The sequence below is a fragment of the Mauremys mutica genome, chromosome 4, assembly GCF_020497125.1.
Source record: "Mauremys mutica isolate MM-2020 ecotype Southern chromosome 4, ASM2049712v1, whole genome shotgun sequence".
NCBI lineage: Eukaryota > Metazoa > Chordata > Testudines > Geoemydidae > Mauremys > Mauremys mutica.
The window spans coordinates 145822971-145845590 of record NC_059075.1 but is presented as its reverse complement, the minus strand read 5'-3'; the positions used below and the strand labels follow the sequence as shown (position 1 = coordinate 145845590).

Sequence of the window (22620 nt, the reverse complement as noted above, 5' to 3'; positions counted from 1 at the left end):
AGCCTCACACTTCTACAGTGAAATATGAACAGGAGGCCAAATCCTGACACCCATGTCCAGGCAAAACTCCCACTGAATCAGATGGCAGTCCACCTGAATGCGGACTCAATGATGACTTCAGCGTTTCACCTGTGGTGAGTACCTTGTGTGGGAAATCACTTTTCTTTTAGGAAAAAAACAAACCAAACTGAATCTGGCTCTGGGGACAGCAGTTCCTGTATTTTTTACTAAGCACTTTGTATTACAATTCCCTTAAGGATTTTAAACAATTTTATATTGACACCAACTATGTGGGGGCTCCACAACTGGAGTTTTCAGTGTGCCTGCCACCCTATGAAAGGAACAGTAAATTTGTCTACTAATCTCATTAATACAACAAGATGTTTTTTGTAATAGGCTGGCAAGTGCTTATGTACACCATTTAAAGAGTCAATTTATTAAATTTCTTCTGATGCTGAACAAGGAACTTTATTAGAATAAGAAAACAGTATCCCTAAAACTAGCCTAGCTCTGGCCTGGCCTACACTGAAATATAATATCAGCATGGCCAAGGGTATGAAATCCCTGGCTGATATAGTTATGCCAACAAACCCCCACAGTGTAGATGCAACTATGTTGACAGAAGAGGGCTTCCATCGAGATAACTAACTTTGTTTGGGGAGGTGGTGTTCAGAAAAAATACTTTCTTGCAGTGTAGGCTGCATCTTCACTACAAAGTTATGTTGCATAGTTATGGCATTATAATCTCCATAGTATAGACATGCCCTCTGTTTTACTGCACAGCTTCTATCTAGAATCTTCCCTATCTCCCTCTTGCCTATACAGTTTCCTGAGATGGATTTAAAGAAACAACATGCCTCTCCTCACACCACTGCCATCTGCTGAATGGAATTAGAAGTGCTAAAATGTGTGATAATTTCTATACTACTAAAATGTGTAGCAGCCAAATGGCAGGGGACAATATGTTGGAGGAGGAAAAAAACGGTTAATCACCTTCTCATAACTGTTGTTCTTCGAGATGTGTTGTTCATGTCCATTCCAATCAGGTGTGTGCACGTGCACGAGAGCCAGAAGATTTTTCTCTTAGCAGCATCCGTCGGGTTGCCTTGGACACCCCCTGGAGTCACGCCCTCATGGCACCTAATATATAGCCCTGCCAAACCACCACCCCTTCAGTTCCTTCTTGCCGGCTACTCCGACAGAGGGGTAGGAGTATGGTTACTGGAATGGACAACACCACCACATCTCGAAGAACAACCGTTACGAGAAGGTGAGTAACTGTTTTTTCTTCTTCGAGTGCTTGTTCATGTTGATTCCAATCAGGTGACTTCCAAGCAAATTTAGAAGGTGGGGTCGGAGCTGTCCAGTGACTGGAGTACTGCTCTACCAAAGGCCGCATCATCTCTGGCCTGCCTAGTAATTACATAGTGTGTGGCAAAAGTGTGTATTGATGACCACGTCACTGCTCTGAAATTTCCTGGGTGGGGACTTGAGGCAGGAAAGCTGTTAATGAAGCTTGTGCCCTTGTAGAGTGCGCCGTTATAGGGAGCACTAGGATCCCTGCTAGACTGTAGCACTCAGTAATGCAGGCCACAATCCATGATGAAATGCGGTGTGTCGAAACAGGCTGGCCTGCGACAAAGAACTGTACTGACTTCCTGAACGATTTCATCCTTTCGATGTAAAAGGCCAGCACTCTGTGGATGTCAAGAGTGTGGAGCCTCTCCTCCATGCTAGTCGCATAAGGCTTGGGGTAGAAAATTGGGAGGAAATGTCTTGGTTGATGTGGAACTGCGATACCACATTCGGGAGGAAGGCCGGATGAGACCTGAGCTGAACTTTGTCCTTAAAAAACACAGTGTAGGGCGGCTCGGATGTTAGAGCCCTGAGCTCAGACACCCTCCGGGTTGAAGTTACTGCCACCAGGAACGCGGCCTTGTAGGAGAGGTAGAGCAGGGAGCATGTTGCTAGAGGCTTGAAGGGATGCCCCATGAGCCGAGAGAGGACCAAGTTAAGGTCCCAAGCAGGAACCGGTTAGCGGACATGTGGGTACACCTGTCGAGGCCCTTCAGGAAGTGACTGACCAGGAGGTTAGCGAAAACTGAGCGGCTCTGTACCCCTGGGTGGAAAGCCAAGACGGCAGCTAGATGTACTCTTATGGAAGACAAGGAGAGACCTTCTTGCTTTAGGTGGAAAAGGTAATCTAAAATCTGGGGCACTGGGGCTAGCACCGGGGAAAAGTCACGCTGAGCTGACCAGATCGAAAATCTCTTCCACTTGGCCAGGTACATGGCCCTAGTGGAGGGTTTCCTACTCCCCAAGAGAACCTGTCTAACTTGTTCTGAACAAGAGAGGCTGAACGTATTCAGCCATGGAGCCTCCAGGCTGTGAGATGCAGCAACTGCAGGTTCAGGTGCTGGAGCCACCCGTGATCCTGCGTGAAAACGTCTGGGAAGAGCGGCAGAGTAATTGGGGCTCCGACTGACATGTCTAGGAGAGACGTGTACCAATGCTGGTGGGGCCAGGCTGGTGCTATTAGAATGACCCGAGCCCGGTCTCTGCGGATCTTGAGCAGGACCTTGTGGACGAGCGGTATGGGTGGGAAGACGTATAGAAGCGGTCCCCACCCAATGGAGGAGGAACACGTCCGCTGTGGAGCCCGGACTGTAAGGAGCAGAACTGCTGACATTTCCTGTTGCGTCATGTGGCGAAGAGGTCAATCAGAGGAAGGTCTCACCTCTGGAAGAGCGAAGATGCGACATCCAGGTGAAGGGACCACTCGTGGCTGTGAAAAGATCTGCTAAGGCAGTCCGCCAGCTCGTTCTGGACCCCTGGAAGGTATGACGCTTTTAGATCGACTGAGTGCTCAATACATAACTTGTGGGCTTCCTGGCACAGGGGAGAGTAGCATGCACCCCCCTGTTTGTTGATACAGAACATCACGGTCGCATTGTCCGTCATGACCGATACACATTGGCCTGCTAGATACGGGTGGAATGACTGACATGCTAGGCGTACCGCCCTGAGCTCCCTGATATTGATATGAAGCCTGAGATCTGTGTGTGACCAGAGGCCCTGCGTCCTGTGGTCCCCCAGATGAGCTCCCCACCCCAAGTCTGACGCGTGCGTCACTAGCATCAGGGATGGTTGTGGGGCAGCGAAGGGGACTCCTGAGCACACCTGCTGAGTGTCCATCCACCACAGGAGCAAATCGAGGATAGGACGAGGCAGGGTCACAGTCCTGTCCAAGCTGTCCCTGGTAGGTCTCTACACTGACGCAAGCCACGACTGAAGCGGCCGAAGCCTGAGTCTGGCATGCCGAACCACGTACATACAGGCCGCCATGTGGCCGAGAAGTTCGAGACAATTTCTCGCGGTGGTGGAGGGAACTGCCTGAGTCCCTGGATCATGGCGCTGAGGGCCTGGAATCTCGTCTGCGGGGGGAATGCTCTGGCTTGGGTTGAATCCAGAACTGCTCCTATGAACTCTATCCTCTGGACTGGGGACAGAGTCAATTTTGTTTCGTTCAGTAGGAGGCCCAGATTCTTGAAGGTGTCTCTGATGAATGCCACCTGAGCTTCCACCTGAGCCCTGGATCGGCCTTTGATCAGCCAGTCGTCGAGGTATGGGAACACCTGTATCTAATGTTTCTGCAGAAAAGCAGCGACAACTGCCATGCACTTGGTGAAGACTCGAGGTGCCGCTGACAGGCCGAAAGGGAGGATAGTAAATTGGTAATGGGAACTGTTTACCACAAACCTGAGGAACTTTCTGTGGTTGTGAGCAATCACTATGTGAAAATACACGTCCTTCGAGTCGAAAGTGGCATACCAGTCTGCTGGATCCAGTGAAGGAATAATGGAGGTCAGGGAGACATGCGGAACCTGAGTTTCCTCACAAACTTGTTGAGGTCGCACAGGTCCAGGATAGGCCTGAGGCTGCCTTTGGCCTTCAGGATTAGGAAATAGCGGGAATAGAAACCCTCGCCCCTGTGTTCCAGTGGAACCTCCTCCACCGCCCCAGTGCAAGGAGCGACTGCACCTCCTGAATGAGAAGTTGCTTGTGAGAAAGGTCCCTGAAGAGGAACAGGGAAGGGGGGTGAAAGGGCGGGAGGGCACAGAATTGGATGGAGTATTCCCTCTCTACCGTGCGAAGTACCTGGCAGTCCGAAGTTATACGGGACCATGCATGGTAGAAAGGGGATAGCTGGGAGGAAAAGGTAAGGCGGGGTGAATCCAGTCTCTGGTCTGGTGCACCGTCCTTCAAAAGGCCAGTTTAGGCCCAGAGGGCATTTTGGGCTGGCCTTGATTAGCGAAGGGATGTTGCCTTCTCCTACCGTTCCTGTTCCTCCAACTAGAATTGTCCTGCGGTTCTGCTGCTGGAACCTTTGAGGAATTGTGGGTGGAAGTCTCTCTGCTGTGTAGCGGGGGTATGCAAGCCCAAGGATCTGAGGGTGGCTTGGGAATCTTTTAGGCTGTGGAGCCGTTTGTCCGTCTTCTCTGAAAACAGAGCCTCACCCTCAAACGGGAGGTCCTGAATTGTTTGTTGGACTTTGTAGGGTAACCTAAGACTTGCAACCAGGCCCCCCGCTGCATAGCCACCCTTGTTGCCATGACTCTTGTGGCAGTGTCTGCAGTGTCTAAGGCTGCCTGCAGTGAAGCATGGGAGACTAAATTTCCCTTCTTCCACCAAGGCGGTGAACTCTGACCGAGAGTCCTAAAGGACAAGCTCCGTGAACTCAGCCATGGAAGCACAGGTATTATAAAAGTACCTGCTCACAATGGCCTGCTAGTTCACAATACAGAGTTGTAAACCACTAGTAGAGTAGATTTTTCTACTCATGAGGTTCAGGCATTTAGCATCCCTATTCTTTGGGGAAGGATCTTGGAAACTTTGTCTCTCCTGCTGGTTAGCTACATCAACGACCAGCAAGTCCAGAGACGGATGGGAGTAGAGATGCTCAAAGCTTCTGGAAGGGACTAAATACCGGCGCTCATTACGTTTGGCAGTGGGTGGCAGGGATGCCGGCATCTGCCATAGATGTGGTCCACCACCATCTTTATGAGAGATAATGCTACCTGTGAAGGCCCCAAGGGTGCTAGAATATCCACCATGGGATCCGTGTCCTCAACCACCTCCTCAGCCTTGATGCCCAAACCTTGGGCAGCCCTGCTTAGCAATTGCTGTAGAACTCTGTTGTCCTCTAACGCAGGAGCTCTGGACATCCCTGCCAATGCTTCGTCCGGTGGCGAAGAGGAGGAAGCGTGTACCAGTGGTGGAAGCTCCCTGCCATCTGCCCTGGACAGGTCACGTGACTCCCAGGGCAGCACAGAAGGAGGTGGTGCCAATGTCGGTGCCAGAGCCATAGGCATCATAGTCAACGTTGGCATCAGTCTCACAGGAGGGAGTTGCATCGGCAAGCTCACAGGTGCCGGGGGGCCAGGTGCTGGCATCGGCACCTGGGCTGTAGGTGCCTGCATCGAGGTCGACGTCAACAATGGTGCAGGCGTGGGAGACAGGTGTGTCACCGTCACAAAGGCCAGTTCCAAAGTCGGAGCCGAACACGGTGCCATAGGGGAATGGCGTTGGGACTGTAGGTGCCGGGTGCGTATGCACAGTAGAATGCAGCACAACAGTGGCAGAAGCAACTGAAGACGTTACTGAACGTGGGTCCTGGGTTCCTCCCTGGCCCTGGTGATAAGCCCAGGAAGTCCAGAAGGGCCACTGAGGCGGGTTCTGCCACTGCAGAGGCCACTCCTGATGCTCCCTTCCATCTCTGCCCGACCTCACTCTATGGTTTCTGCTCCTACTTGAGCAATAGGAGTCGGGCTCTGACTCCAAGGTCTCAGACACTGAAGACCATGGAGGAGCCAATCCTTGATGCCTCAAACGTCGAGAGCTCAGGGAGCGGGAAGGCTCTCTGTCGGAGCATGTAGGTGCCAATGGACAAGGCGATGGGGAGCACCTTGACATCATAGCAGCTTTCCCTTAGAATTCACTGGAGGACGGAGCTCCGTCGGCGCTGAGGGTTCCTCTCTGGCAGGCGAAAAAGGTGCTGTCAGGTGGAGGAGATCTCTGGCAGCCTGGTATGCTTCCGGCATGGACGGGAGCTGAAACTGCTGTTTAGGCGCCAGAGATAGAGGTGGGGCCAGAGGTGAAAGTAAGCAGGTACGGGCCGGTACGGAGGACCGGTAAGAAAAGGAGACTGGCTGAGGGAGGGAGAAGTCTGCCCCCTGCATAAGAATAGTTTAAACTCAGCTGTTCCCTGAGCGGTTCAGCCCTCGGGGTTAGGAGTGGTTTCTGGCATCCTCGTTAATTTCACTTCCAGTTGTTGTTGGGGCGGGGGAGGGGGGGAGGGGGTGTGTGACCATGGCAGGGGCAGTTCTTTTCTGCCCCCGGGATGAGGGGATCTCCTATACACAAAAAACAATCAAAATCTTGAACCATTTCCAAGTTCAAATCTATCCTGTTCCCTCCCCAGCAGAGGAAGGACCATGGTTGTGATGTCCAAACTGCTTGCAGATCCTTTTTGAAATGTTACTGAACCGTGCAGGGAACAGCTGAGTTTAAACTGTTCTTATGCAGGAGGCAGGTTTCTCCCTCCCTCAGCCAGTCTTCCTGCTCCCTGCTGTAAGCTAGAGGGTAGCCCCTGCAGCTGCTGCTCAGTGCCAGGCAGGGAAAAAAAGCATGGAGCCTAGTGTCCGCAGCCTGGCTGGAGGAGGAAGGAAGACACGCAGCATGCCGTGGCGCTGGGGCTGGATTGGGGGGGGGAACACCCCCCCCCCACTCCTATACTAAACTTTAACTGGAGTACTACCAACAATTAACTATATACACAAAATAATGAAGAAACTTGCTGAGCAAGAGCTAAGGGAAGTTCCAGCCACTGGCACTGGTGATAAGAAGGAACTGAAGGGGTGGTGAGTGCGTCAGCAGGGCTATATATTAGGCCCCATGAGGGCGCAACTCCAGGGGGCGCCCCAGCCAACCCGACGGAAAAAATCTTCTGGCCATCGTGTATGTGCACACACCTGACTGGAACTGACATGAACAAGCTCTTGAAGAAGAACATCCAAGTTCTATCCCTCCTGTCTCTGGGAAGCTCCAAGGGCCATTCCATGCAGCAGAATGGCAAATGCAGTCCTAAGTGGCCAAACTGGGGATTTGTTAAAAGATTCTTGGAGTGGGTTGATTTTTTCTGGGGTCTGTCTATAACTCTTCTACAAGATTTTCCAGAGTTCCTCTTGCCTTTCTTCTCTGTATTTCTCAGTATCCCTCCCAAACACTGGTGACAGAATACTCAGTGCTTGAAACACTATTAATTTCTCAATGCATTTAATCCTTCTACACACAAAGAATTAAGAGAAACCTCCCTGTATCTCCCTTTATTGTGCAATGTAATCTTGGCTTTTGTCCAGCAATATCCCTGGCTTAGCAGAATGCCGTGAGGGACATTATGAGCCATTGCTATAAGGACCCATCCCACAGGGAGCTGGGATGGTCCCTCTACATACATGCAGCTCCTTTAAGACCAAGATCAGTGTACAGTGCAGGAGGCAGGAACTAAGATGCAGACCAGAAGCTAACATACATTTTAAAGTCACTTACTGTAGCCGAGAATAAAGTATTGGATTTATGCAGTGGGGAGTCCCTGGCCTCACTTAATATTTATTGTGTATATTCCTACAGAGTCTGTGCACACACTTTGAAACTTCCACTGCACATCTGTGCATCTCTGCATGGATTTAGGCTCTGAGCCAAAGGCTGGTTTCCTGAATCAATGCAGCTCTCTGATTTTCAGACACTAGGACCCAGGGGGAGCTTGAATCTCATATGAGTCAGTGCTGCTCTCACCCCTCAGAGCAGTGAATAAGGCTGGAGAAGCAGTGTGTGTGAATGGCTCATCTGATTTGGGAAAGTGTCCACAAACTAGGATACTACGGTCTACGGAACAGCCTGGGCACCCCTTAGGATTCCATCTCCCAGTGGTGTTCAGGGTACAGCTCGGAGGTGAGTGACAACACTCTGATCAAAGGGCTTTCACAAAGCAATCACAATGGTTGTTGTAGAAGTTTGGGATTTTTATATTTAGCAAACATGGTTTTGGTGTACTCTGATCCTTATCCTCCTGGATGGGGCAGTCCAGATGTGTTTGAAAGATGGAGTATACTGGCTGTGACTAGAAAGTAACATTTATGCAAAAAGCCTGATATTTTTCCCATATTTTGGTTGGTGTATTGAGACTTAAAATGGACCTAATATGAGTTGGATATCATCCTTATCTGGAAGGCTTCAGTAAGCATTTGTGGCTAAGTTAAAAACCTGTAACATCCTTACAGAGCAGCCCAGTCTTAGACAAATACAAGGATTCTCTCTCATCTGTTTCCACCTAGGTAAATCAGACTAATTTAATGTTCACAGGTACCTCTAAGAAATCACCATTACCCTGCTAGTTTCAGGGAATTAGGCTCATTTAACTTTTGACACATTTTTCCTAAAACAATCCTACGTTAGTTCAGAAAATGTTCATTATCAGAACTGAATTGTGGTGTAAGGCTGAGCAGAATTGATTCAAGGCTATCAGACATTGGCAGAAGCAGCAGTTCACCAGAGATACAAATTCTCTGGGTTCACATGGAAAAGCTTACAAACTCCTTGTTGTCTGCTTGCTGTGATAGGATGAAACTGTTTATTGATTTGTATTTGGTGATAAAGCTGTTTTATATAGAAGAGACACTAATCAAGGAGACAGAGTTGGGGACCCCAGTCAGGAAAAGGGAAAGAGAATTGGGGAGCTCAGAACAAAATGTAACTTGATAAAGTTTGTGCGTACTTTGGGGGTTTCTTCCTTCACTTTAAATTCTTATTATATGCTCCAGAACTTTTAGGGAAAAAAATAGTAAGCTTGCTTGTCAGGCTGGTTTTTCCAAGTTGCCACAACTTGGAAGTTGCTCTGTAACTGTTAGGAAAATAATTCATGGGTGTTTTCATGCCTTGAAGCGTAGCGCAGTAAAGCCTCTTGGGTACTTTTTGATACAAGCTAAAACAAAATGCATGAGTTCTCCTCTGCACCCCAAGACAGTCATCTGAAGGTCCTGCCTAAGTGCACATTGGTTACAGTTCTGAGTTGCTGCATACATTACAGAAAGAAGTTCCTTTAAAACAACAACTCTTGTCAACTGCTGTGTCATGTGCGTCAAGCTCACAAGCCTGCTGTGGTGTCAGTACTTTCTCAAGAGGACTGCAATAATGGGATCAATGGCCAAATTAAATAGACTGTCCAAATGAGTAAGAGAAGCAGGCTTTGGCCGTCAAATGCATGAGTCATTATATAATAAATCTCAGCAGGATCTGGAGAGATCATACAGCAAGACAGTCACTTTTCTGTTGAGTATATGCAAAGTAGGAGTTATTCAACAACTTGAGAAATGCAGACAACTCACCCTAAAGGGATCTATCTATTTCACAATGTAATAGCAGAGGAAGTAGTGATGACTATATTGCTCATTACTTTCTCTGCTTGTTAGCTACGCAACCTTAATTTCTTCACTCAAAATTTAAGAATTCCTCTTCTCAGCTGTGTTCGTGGGCTTTCAGTTAAGAGTTACACAAAGCACAACGGCTTATTCCGTCACATGTATTAAATAAAAACAGTTGCAACCCTAATGCATCACAATCATTACCCACTTGCTTTAAAATGTGCATCAAAATTTGTGTTTGGAAAAACTAAACATGTTTTTGGAGGTGAGTGTTACGCTAACTGCCCTTCCTTTAAGGAGCAAATAGAAAAGATATGGCTGGGGCACATGTAGGGACTGAAGCTATGCAAAGTGGAGGCTGCAGCAGAGTATTAATAAGTAGATTAGATCGCAAAAGCTCATATATGACTCCACTTGCTTTGGTCATGTATATGATGCTCCCTTTTACTCTTAATTTGAGTTTAAGAAATAAAAGTTTAAAAAAAAATTTGAAAATCCTATTACATTTTAATGAAGATTTCTTGCATTCTGACCACCTCTTCTAGTTTAAATTATAAAGGCTATTCTTACATGGGTTGGGGAATTATATACTTGTAGTTTTAAGGCAGTAATACAGTTTTGTAGTTATTTTAAGACCAGCTCTTCCTACTACAATACTTACACCTGAAATACAACCTGTAGTAGAAGACTGAAATTAAATCTCACCACCAATAAAATCAGTCCAATATTGGTAGAATTAGAGATTTGAGTGTCATTAAAATCTCTGCCCTACAAAAGCAAATGAAGGCAGGATTTTTCAAACCATCTAAAGCAATGGTGACCTCTGCTGGCAATTGCCATCTCATCACCATGAGTGTAATGGGTTTATTTGATAAAATGTAGAAATTGCTCTAGATTTCATTAATGAACAGCTCTAATAGTGTTTGCACATCTATGTGCGTGTATACATCTGTGATGAACAACAGAGCCCATTATACACATATCCCACTTCTAAAAACCAGGGACAGAGATGTTTCTCTAAGTTTCCTCCAGCAAGTCTTGCAATACTGTGTTCAGTCCATTGTTGGGGAGTAATTTTAGCACTAACACTTTCGGGGGAAAATCTGCTGCTGGAACTGTCATCATTTGAGATGGAAATAGTTGATTTCACTATAGGCTAAATATTAAAAGGTGCAATGGCCTGGAATTAATTCCCCAAATGGAAGCAGAGTAAAAGCTCTGGCTCAGTGTCCTGTTGGATTTTCTGCTTATAATGAGATTGAAGGCACTGGGGACTGATACCAGCCTGACCCACATGCAGATAGTAGGCCAAATTCTCAGCTAGATTGAATGGGTGACTTTAGTGTAAATACACCAATTTATGCCAGCTGAAAATCTGGCCTCTTGAAGGAACAGGAACTCCTATAGGCAATGTAGACCACCCATAAGAATGGAAACATTCATCCACTAGCAAGAAGTAACTAAGGCAATGAACCAGAGAATAGTCGGGAGACTTGTGAAGGAGATGGGATCTACCTACTGAAGTGTTTTCTACATGGAAGACAGTTCATCGATTAGAAACATAAGATTTGGACTCCATAAGGATCCCCGGCAAGAATTGCAACTTGTGGAACAGAAAAGAGCCAAATCATGCTATGAAAAATATTTTCCCAAGTTAAGTGCCCTAAAAATTCATAAGTTTTAACTCTACCTTTTAAATTAACTCCTCCCCAAGTTCCTGTAAAAATAAAGCTCAGTAAAATCTACTTTTGGAACCTCAATCAACGGGAGTTAGGTGCCTAAATACCTTTAAAAAAATCAAGCCTCAGTGCAGGAATCAATGTAGTCAAACACTACAGAACCATTTCTGCTCTAGATATGACTTCATAAACCCCATTAGCATGATGTGTGCACACACATTGAGAGCACATGGGCCTTAGTCTCATTTGTACAAAGGCTTGTTTACACCATACTGGCAGCAAAGCGAGGCTATAAAATGGGTGGAAATTACATTAAGGTCCTTTTACACTGCCAAAGTGCTGCAAAGAGGCCATAGGGTCTGAGTCTCATTTACACTAAGTATTTTAACATGTAAAATACTGTGTGGTCTTGCAGAACACAAAGCTCACTTTAAAAAAAATTCTTTAATACAGGCTGTTAATTCATTGATGGTAAAATTATACCAACTGTATTTGGTTTGTTTAAAGCAGTGGTTCTCAAATTGGGGGTCAGGACCCATCAGGGGGTCACAAGGTTATTACATGGGGGGTTATGAGCCATCAGCCTCCACCCCAAACCCTGCTCTGCATCCAGCATTTATAAGGGTATCAAATATAAATTAAAAACACTTTTTTTATATGGGGGGGGAGTCGCACTCAGAGGCTTGCTATATGAAAGGGGTCACCAGTACAAAAGTTTGAGAACTACTGGCTTAAAGACTAATGGCAAAGAAAAATGAATGATATAGGCAATGTGCATTCATTTATTCACTGTAGAAAGAGGTTCATACCAGGGCACAAAAAATATTTATTCAAGAGCAGGGAGGATTATGACTAAAGAACTGCAGAAAACTACTTACAAAACTATATAATAGGTCAATTTGAGGGCAGCTGTAATTCAGGAGAGTCATGTGCAATGTTCTGTATGCTGGAAAAAAAAGGTCATCTGTATATAGTGATGAATTTTGTAAGTAAAGTCAAAGGAAGATTTTCATTGTCAGCATGGGATGCTCAAGACAGACATCTGCCAAATGTGCAACAAAAATGAGATAAATAATAGCAAGGAAATATTATAGAAAAGTTAATACAACCCTGCCGTGAATACTGCGTCACAGCTGGAATACATGCAGCCAAAATAAAGGTCCAGAGAAAGGCAATGATAATAATGGGGCTCTGGGTACAAGGGGATCTTCAGCATTAGGAGAAGAATATTCAAGGTGGTATGAGAGGCATGAAATGCTGAACAGACAGGGGTAAGTGGGCACTTTAATTAACTCTTTCCTGAAATACCAGAGTAAGAGAGCACTTGAAGTTCATAGATTCTAACACCAAGAAGGGACCACTGTGATCATCTAATCCAGGGTCAGCAACCTTTCAGAAGTGCTGTGCCGAGTCTTCATTTATTCACTCTAATTTAAGGTTTCGCGTGCCAGTAATACATTTTAATGTTTTTAGAAGACCTCTTTCTATAAGTCTATAATATATAACTAAACTATTGTTGTATGTAAAGTAAATAAGGTTTTTTAAATGTTTAAGAAACTTCATTTAAAATTAAATTAAAATGCAGAGCCCCCCCGACTGGTGGCCAGGACCCAGGCAGTGTGAGTGCCACTGAAAATCAGCTCACGTGCCACCTTCAGCATGCATGCCATAGGTTGCCTACCCCTGATCTAGTCTGACCTCCTGTATAACAGAGGCCACACAACTTACCCAAAATAATTCTTTTTGAACTACAGCATCGCTTTAAAAAAAAAGAAAAAAACAAAAAACTAATCTTGATTTAAATATAGCCAGTGATAGAGAATCCACCAAGACCTTTGGTAAATTGTTCCAGTGGTTAATTATTCTCCCTGTTAACAATTTACATCTTATTTCCAGTCTGAATTTGTCTAGCTTAAACGTTCAGCCATTGGATCTTTTTATACCTTTGTCTGTTAGACTGAAGACCCCCCCAATTAAATATTTGTTCCCCATGAAGGTGCTTATAGATTGTGATCAAGATGCCCCTTAATGGTCTCTTTATTAAGATGATTGAGATCCTTGAGTGTAACTATAAGGCACGTTTTCTAATCCTTGAATCATTCTCATGGCTTTTCTCTTAACCTTGTCAAATGTATTAACATCCTCCTTGAACTGTACACACGAGACTGGACAGTGTATTCCAGCAGTAGTTGCATCAGTGCCAAATACAGAGGTAAAATAACCTCTCTATGCCTACTTAAGAGTTCTGATTTTACATCTGTAGCAGAGCCAGGTGGCCTGGTGCTCAGTGCACTTGGTTTCCAGTCTTTCCCCTCCCAGGAGGGAGGGCCTTCAGTGGCTTATCCTCATTTCAGGGCTTTCAACATTCTTACTCTCTTCTTACTAGAGCGGGAGGTGGGGTGGAAATGAGGTTACACCCTCACAACAAGGGCAGTTGGCAGGGGAGCGTCACATGGTGCTCTACTCACCACTGAAGCGCCGCCTTCTAGCCATGGCTGGCGATTAGCTTGGACAGTCTTGCACCCCTTCCGGTGGGTGCTCAGTCTCTCTCTCTCTCTCTCCACCCCCCTCCTCAACTGCTCCCTTGGCCCTCCCACCTGGTCACTGTAATTTTCCCCTTCCGGGTGGGGGATGCAGTTGTGTACCAAAGTCTCTCTGTATCAGCTGTCCCAAGCAGTCTTCCAATTCACTGTTTCTCAATGGTGCCACTTCCCCAATGGCTGATGGGGGAACCCAGGCCCACCCTTTTCTCTGGGTTCCAGCCCAGGGACCCTACAACCAGCAGCTAAGGTTTGCCCCACGCTTCGTTGCTGTTTCCCTGGACTGCTTCCTACATTACCTCTATCAGCCTCCTTCTCCACCCACCTCCAGGTACACTGTTCCCTGCAGGCCAAACTCCCTTTTCTTCCTCACCTCAGAGAGACTCCAGGCTGCCCTCAGCTACCCAGCTTTATACCAGTTCCTGTCCAGGTGAGCTTCCTCCTTTAATTAGTCCTCGTTGCTCCCTAGCTCCTCCTCCAGGTGTAACCGAGGCACTTAGTTGGCCCACCTTGCCACCTTAACCTCTTCAAGGCAGATGTGGGGTGAACACCCCATCACAGGGGGCCAGGGCCCTCCCACACCACTGACCTCTGACCCAGAGCCCTTTGAGAGGCAGCAGTGTCAGGCACTCTGGTGTGCCCACATGCTACCACCCGTCTCCCCGACCAAGACAAGCAAGTCCAATATAGCAAAAAAGAAGACACCTAAACCTTTAATCTCAGCTGGGCTCATCTTCCTCACAGCAAGGCTTGCTCAGGAGACCTCCCCATAAGTCTATCTTCCTCCTCTATCTTTTCCTTTTCAAGGTTTCTCTCCAGGTGGAGCATGCTCTGCAGGCCTGGTGGGGTGGGGCAGGGCTACCTGGATCCAGTATTGTCCTTTGACCCCTTTGGGCCCAGAGGGAGGTTTGTACACCCCATCACAGCACCCAAGCATTAGCCCTTTTGGCCACAGTGTCACACTGCGAGTTCATATTAAAAAGCAAATATTTTGTCCATTTTAAATTAATACTTCCCCCCCTCCCATATAGAGGCAAGTAGCTCAGGAATGTTCCAGAAAGGACTAAAGATTTATGTGAATACAAATAGCATCTCAGTTACTCTAGCTAAAATCTGGAAATACCAATGTTCTGTTTCCTACAGGAAGCATAATGTAGCCACTTTCCATGTGAGTAGCATCTGATATTGCTATTACGATCTATGTTTTATACTATATGGTATGTGCAAGGGCCTGGTCTACACAAGGGGGGAATCGATCTAAGATATGCAACTTCAGCTACGAGAACAGCGTAGCTGAAGTTGACGTATCTTAGATCGACTTACCTCCCATCCTCATGGCGCGGGATCGACAGCTGCAGCTCCCCCGTCGACTCTGCTTCCGCCTCTCGCCCTGGTGGAATTCCGGAGTCGGCAGCATTCAGGGAATCGATTTATCGTGTCTAGATGAGACAATAAATCGATCCCTGATAGATAGATCGCTACCCGCCAATCTGGCGGGTAGTATGGACGTATCCCAAGTTACAACTGCAAGTTATGATGCGTTGTGTATAAAGTGACATTATTGCAATGTCTGGTGGCTCCAGCTGTGCACGCATTGATATGTGCCTGTAGCTGAAGTGCTCTGCCTCTGAACTTCCCTAAAGATAAGCGAAGCAACACGTGTGTGGTATACGTAACTTTGACTCTTAAACATTAATTGGGAATGATTAATTCCTCTTACGCTTGTTTGAATCAGTAATAACTAATGAAGTAAAAATGTGAGAAGGAGCAGATTCTAAATGGTAGATCTTAATAAAGTCCTCAGTAAGCACAACTGCATTTGAAGTGGTTAATAGAGTTCAAAAGTGTCTGAATTATTTTAATATGTGAACTTTTTTCATACTTTGAGAATGCATAAAAGGTCACAGAATTATACTGAGCTCTCAAGGCACACACAAAAACCTCCTTTATTCTAAGATCAAGCATGAGACTTTTGAGCCCAAAGGCTATGTTTTTCTAAGAGTTATGAGCACCTGAAGATAGGGGCTTATAATGATGTGCCTGCTCAGCCATGCACAAGAGTCAATACACAGAATGTTATAGGAAGCCGTATACAAAGTCACTGCTGGGCATTAGATAAGGGTCAAATTTAGTGGAGAGACAAGGTGTGAGATCATACTTTTTACTGGACCAACTTCTGTTGGTGAAGACAAGCTTTCGAGCTTACACAGAGCTCGTCTTCAGGTCCTATAAAGCTATTCATGGTGAAAAATAAAGCTACCATATTGAGACCAGGGCCTTTTGTATTTCCAAATCTGGATGACATTTTGGTGCAGCAGAGTCTCAGATCAAAACTTTTGTACCAGATAGTTTGAAAAGCCTGAGTGAGCATATCAAACTTCAGCAGTATCACTTTAAAACCCCTGCTTCGGTGTACGAGAAACCTTTTGGACCTCATCTCAAACACTGAGGAGAGAAATATTTACCTCCTAGCAAAGATCCTCTCTTCTTTTTCCAAGGATCCTGCATTTGCCATAAAGCCTCAAAGAGTTACTGTAAAGTAATTCCCATTGGCAGAAGTCCATATCAACCCCTATCAAAGTCACATTCTCCATTACTGGGAACAGTTGTAATGCATGATTACACTTTCCAGATTTCTCAGTGGAATCCTCTGAAAAAAAAATCTGTTATGGTTACAGTTTCCAATAAAAATCCAAAGAAGTTGCATGATACAGGCTCTGCAGCTTGTCAAACCTAAGGCATTCTCCTTGGATTGGCAACCCTCAACATTATTTTCCTGGTGATGTTCAGATGTTCCTGGCCTAGAACCCACTGACTGTAAAGTGGTACCTGCAACTTCTGATTCAGTTGATAATGTTATAGCTTTGCTCAGGAAGTTTCTAAAATTGAAAACTGAAGTTGGCCCATTGTATGTATTCTAAAAGAACTGTTCCAAAAGATCATTCTTTAAATGTATAATCCTATCTCCAAAATCTCATGTCCCTTGCCGTGGTATATCATAACAATGTGCCAATAAAAGCAGATCCTGCTCCCACTGAATTAAGTAGCAAAACTCCCACTGATTTCAGTGGAAACTGTTTAAAGCATAAAGAGAAAAAATTGCCCAACCACATAGGCTTTTTTTATTTTTAATTTTTTTTTTTTTGACGACTTGCCAACCCTCATCAAAACTATGACAATCAGATATGATTCAAACATCAAATCCATTCCAGAAATAATGTGATCAGGATTCTCACTCTGGTGGCTGGTCATTTATTTTTAATTGCTACATTTGTGAGAGTTGCTACAGTGTTGAAGTTGCTGGGATAAGCTTATTTGGAGAGCCCTCCTATATAGTGGCTGCTTGGAAAACTAAGAAGATTAAACTGTTTGACAGTCTTTAGTCACACAGAGGAAGTTAGATTACAATGTCAGTGGGATGGGGATTATTTCTTTGATGATTTCCTATTACTCTGAGTATTTTTCTGGCTGTCAACTAATGTGGTTTTGCTAGTCTAAACATTATTTTTATGATGTTTTACAACTCATTAATTTCACAGTTTTTTCTCTAAGTGATCAAGTGTGTAATTGGGTCTCAGAGCTCTTCCTGATTTTAATAGTTGTGTCTCATTCGCCCATTTTCTTTATTTTCAGTAGAGCCATATGAAATCTAAATAAAAACCGGAAAGTGTATTGAGTTCATCAGAAATCTTCCACATGTGGACTTGCCAACTACCCCATGCTACATGTTATCTTTGTTTCCTGGTTAAACAGCTTTGGCTCAGAAGTGAGGACTTGTTTCTGTTTTGAAATTTACCCTTTATTATGAGAAGTGGCCATGTGCAGGATAGTTCACCGAAATATGAAAAAGCATGTCCACACTTAGGTGCCAATTAGTTTCAAAGAGATTTCTAGTAACTTCAAGGACAACTCAAATTGTGCATAATGCATCTTCATCTGGTCATCACTTCTGAAGAGGGTTGCTCCTGCCAGGTGCTGAGCACTTTGGCCCCAAAGCACCACAGCACATGCTTAACTTTAAACATATGAGGAGTCCCATTGACTCCAATGCTGAGCACCTTCCAGAATCAAACCCATAACTATGAAACAATGTAGCCATCAGTGATTAAACACTTTTCAATTCAGCCCTGATGTAAGCAATGCAACTCTGGTGGCTTTAGTGAAGGGATGAATTCTGCCCTTCAAATTTTTACAGAAGCAAAAAGGACTACGTTTCTATCATGGAGATGTCTGAAAGTGGATACTGAGGGTATGTCTACACTTACCAGGGATCAACACTGCAGCGATCGATGCACTGGGGGTCAATTTAGCGGGTCTAGTGAAGACCCACTAAATCAACTGCAAATCGCTCTCCCGTTGACTCTGGTACTCCACCTGAACGAGAAGCATAAGGTATGTCGACAGGAGAGTTTCTCCCATCAAATCAGTGTGGTGTGGACACTGCAGTAAGTCGACCTAAGCTACATATGTAGCTATCTCAGGGCAGGTCTACACTACAGGATTAAGTTGACCTAAGTTATGCAACTCCAGCTATGTGAATACCATAAGTTGCATAACTTAGGTCAACTTAACCCTGTAGTGTAGACCTGCCCTGAGATAGCTACATATCAAGGCTTAAAAAAATCCACCCATCAGTGGGCAGTTTTCCCAGGTAAACAGTATGGAAGCAGGCTGGCCATACGTTTATGGATATTAAACTTGTTCCTAGTTATTTTGGATGTGAAGAAAATCTTCTAAACGCAACTGATGCAGTGTTATATTTCTGAGTTTGCAGGCAGACTGCTCCAGTGCCTCTGCTGCTGCTCAGAGCTTTCCAGATTCACTGTACCACCAGTTTCATATCTGCATCAACAAGGAGAATAAAGACCAATTTTTCAAAAGTAGTCCAAGTTTGGATGCTTCCGTTTTTAAATGTTGGGACCTGATTTCTAGAGGTGTTGCGCACCAAAAATTCCCCATGGACTCCATTTGGAGTTTTAGCACCTCTGAAAATCAGGTTCTAGATATGTAAAAATTAGGCATTTAAAAATCAAGGCACCCAAAAGTAAAGGCCACTTTTGAAAATACTAGTTTGCACAGTAATGAGGCAGTGAGTTTGGTCACATTCTGTTGCCTGAGCAGTCCCCGGGACTGGGCCTATAATGATTTACATAAATATTTCTGAAAGACCAGAGGACAGCTGTTTGTAATGAATCCCTGATTTCTGCTTAGTTTTCCTATTTACTACTGTGTGTCCATATATAATTTTGTATGTCTCACAATAACTAGAACATTTAAAAAGTCTCAGTTCCAGCAAAACAACCAACTTTTATTTTTGATCTTTTTGTTATTTATCCCAGTTATACCAGATCAGTGCTCTTTGCATGTTATTTTATTAGTAGTTTAATTTTAAATGCCCACCGACATCTTAAAGACTCTGAGTACCCTTTAAATGTGAAAGATTCACTGTCTGAGAAGTAAACACTTATGTTACTGCTGGGGGGGATTCTGCACCACTGCACATGTGCAGAATTTATATCCCCTGCAAATTTCTTCATTTCCCCCCCCAGAAAAATGACTTTCTGATGGGGAAGCAAAGGGAAGCCAAAAGAGCGGTCATGTGACCCTCACGAGCAGTATGTTTTGGGTGCCCAGGGCAGCCGGCAGAGGTAAATCACTGTGGGGCAGGACTGGGGAAGACCCAGCTTTGTGGCTCCTACCCTTGGCTCAGCTGCTAGTCACAGCTGGGCTGGGGAGGACGGGACTTCTTCCCCTGCACAGCATCCAGGGCCAGGTCAGACCCACTCCCAGATTATTCCCCTGGGTGCAAGATGTTCTGCAAACTCCCCCTCCCCACCACTTCCTGCACCCATCACTCCTCAGCTGCAGGGGAAGGGATCCTTGTACAGGGAGCTGCTCCCTCATCCACCCAATGCCCATGCATCCAGACCCCCTCATACCCAGACCCTCCCACCGAGCCTCACCCCCCCACACTCAGATCCCTCCGTGATGAGCCCCACTTGCTCTGCACCTGGACCCAGGGCTGGCTCCAGACCCCAGCGCGCCAAGCGCGCGCTTGGGCCGGCGTTTTGCCGGCAGGGCGGCAGGCGGCTCCAGCGGACCTTCCGCAGTCATGCCTGCGGGAGGTCCACCGGAGCCGCGGGACCAGTGGACCTCCCGCAGGCATGACTGCGGAGGGTCCGCTGGTACCGCGGCTTCGGTGGACCTCCTGCAGGCATGACTGCAGAAGGTTCGCTAGTCCCGCGGCTCGGGTGGACCTCCCGCAGGCATGCCAGCGGATGCTCCACCGGAGCCGCGGGACCAGCAGAACCTCCGCAGGCACGTCTGCAGGAGGTCCACTGGAGCCGCGGGACCGGCGACCGCCAGAGCGCGCCCCGTGGCGCGCCGCCCTGCTTGGGGCGGTGGGATTCCTAGAGCCGCCCCTGCCTGGACCACCCTGACAAGCCACCTGCACCTAGATCCCCATTCCACCAAGTCCCAACCAGTTGCACCTGGATCCCCACCCCTGAGCCCCACTCCCTCAGCATCTGGACCCCCCACTGAGTCCCACACACCCAGACCCCCTGCTGAGCTCCATCCCCCACACACAGCCAGACCCCCCACACACACTGAGCCCCAACCACCTTCATGTTGACCACCCCGCAGAGTCACATTACTGTTGCACCCAGCACCCTCAGCAAGCTCCTGTGCATCCAGATCCCACACACACACTGGAACCCCACTGAGCTGCCTGCATCCAGATTGCCCCACACAGAATCCTCTCAACCCATACCTGGATCCCCCCCACATTAAGCCTCTCCACACTTGGATCCTGCCTTGCTGAGCCTGCCTGCCCACACAGTGGGGCAGGGCCCTGGGGTGTTCCTGGGGCAAGCTGGGTTCTTGTGCTGTGTGAGGGTTGGGTGCAGCCTCACTGCTGAGTCCGTGTCTGGGGGGGGGGCGGAGCTGCACAGTGATCTCCCTCCTCTGTGCAGCCAGTGGCCTGTGTTCCCCAACGCCAGGGAGGAGCCTCCACACTTATTTGACAAATAAAATTTGCAGAATTTTAAAATATTGTGCAAAGAATTTTAATTTTTTTAGGTGCAGAACGCCCTCAGGAATATTATGTACAATGACTAGGCAGGGAAGAAAATTGGAGATTTAAGTACTGCGCATATTAAAAAATAATTCATTTGAACTAAATGTGACTTTGTAAATGGTGTCTGATTGTACGCAGCACAGGCAACAATTGACTTTCCATGTATGAGTGAATTTTGGATCCAACTGAACAGCAATAGGGTTCCCAGGTAACCACAATATATTTTCTGTCCTGTGCCAATGTCCTTAATTGTTTCTGTCAGTGGTAACCTTAATAACCCAAATACGTGCTACATTCTCTCATTTTGAACAGGAACCTCTCTAGGGCCCCAGCTCTCAGAGAATTATGTTGCACACACCCATCCTCTTACCTAGGAGGGAAGGCCCTATTTTAAATCAAGTTATTTACCCTTCTACCACTCTGGCCATCTGTAAAGCTAGTATTTTATGTTGAAAAGGTCACAGCATTCTGGCCGAGATTACAGGGTCTCTTATTCGCATTAATTGCAAGCATTTGGGTAAATGGCCTTGGGTATTGAGAAGAAGAAACTGCTAAGATAGCAAATACCCACTACATTATTAATTTTTTATATTGCATCTTAAAAAGAAAAGCCTAGTCACAGGGAGCGTGTCTATATATCAGACATTTGCTGTCTTTGCAATATTCTCTTTCCCATGGATAGGATCAACACCTCAAGTATTTGAGAGAACATGGCTGGTTTTCACCAGTTCTAAGATGCAGACATATTTTGTCCTTTGTCCCTTACAAGGCCAAATTTCTGTATTCCTTTCAATATCTGATTCTTTGGGTATTCCTCACTATTAGGGAATAGGAGTTTATCTGACATTTCTATATTTGGATTCATATCTGGTCTTCACTCTTACAGAAGAGGACTGGAGTTACAGTTTATGGAGCCAGTATCTGTTTGAGGTTTGATCCCTATAAGGATATAATCGTAGGAATGGAGGGCTATTGTGATCCCATCCGCAAGTCTCCTCTGAGAAGGAGAGTTTTATGGTTAAGATACAGATTAGGACTCAGACCTGGATTCAATTCCTGTCTCTGCTACAAACTTACTCTGTGAACTTGGGCAAGTCACTTAATTTCTCTGGGCCTCAGTTCTCCTACTATAAAATGGGTATAAACTATATTTTCCTGTCTCCTATTCTGTCTTATCTATGTAGACTGGAAATTCTTTGGGGCAGGGGCTGCCCTTTGGTGCATGTTTGTACAATGCCTAGCAAGAAGGGGCCTGTAAGTGTTACCATTATGCAAATCTTAATCTAATTCTTAATTTTTATATACAGCAACTCATCATGGGAAATCATTCTTAAAAATTAGTAATCCATCAGCCAGGTCATTGGTATATTGTGATGCAGCTGGAAATGCTGGCATCAAAAGAGATAATCCAAGTGCCCCTCTGGATGCAAACAGATAATATTCAGGGAATTTAAAACGGAACATGGAGAAGTACTTGGCCAAATCTTGAAGACTATGACGGATACTTTTGGAATCATAATCACAAAACACAGTCCAAGCAACCATATCTGAGTTCATCTGATATAGGCCTCATTTTGTTTCGTCTTCGCTCCCATTTGTTTCTGATTTAAATTACCACCATACTTGGCAATGCCTAGAGAGACTTGGCATCCCTCTTCCCTAACGATGGTCTATTTTAGGACACTGATGACCCCATTGATTGGGTGGTATTATTTACATTACAGTAGCACCTAGAGGCCCAAATGGGATCAGGGACCCCATTATACTAGGTGCTACAATGAGAGATGCCCCAAAGAGTTTATATTCTAGACAGAAAAGACAAAACAAGATGAGAAAAAAGTATT

The 22620-nt window shown here is 45.8% G+C and overlaps 1 protein-coding gene across 4 annotated transcripts in view; it reads left to right on the top strand.

Moving 5' to 3' along the window:
* The first annotated feature begins 7879 nt into the window (after nucleotides 1–7879).
* The window catches only part of NGF (nerve growth factor), a 49321-nt gene continuing 34580 nt past the window's right edge, over nucleotides 7880–22620 (top strand). For all 4 annotated transcript variants that reach the window (XM_045015407.1, XM_045015408.1, XM_045015406.1 and 1 more), the window contains exon 1: nucleotides 7880–8010. The gene's annotated coding sequence lies outside the window, so the exon portion shown is untranslated. The remainder of the gene's footprint in view (nucleotides 8011–22620) is intronic.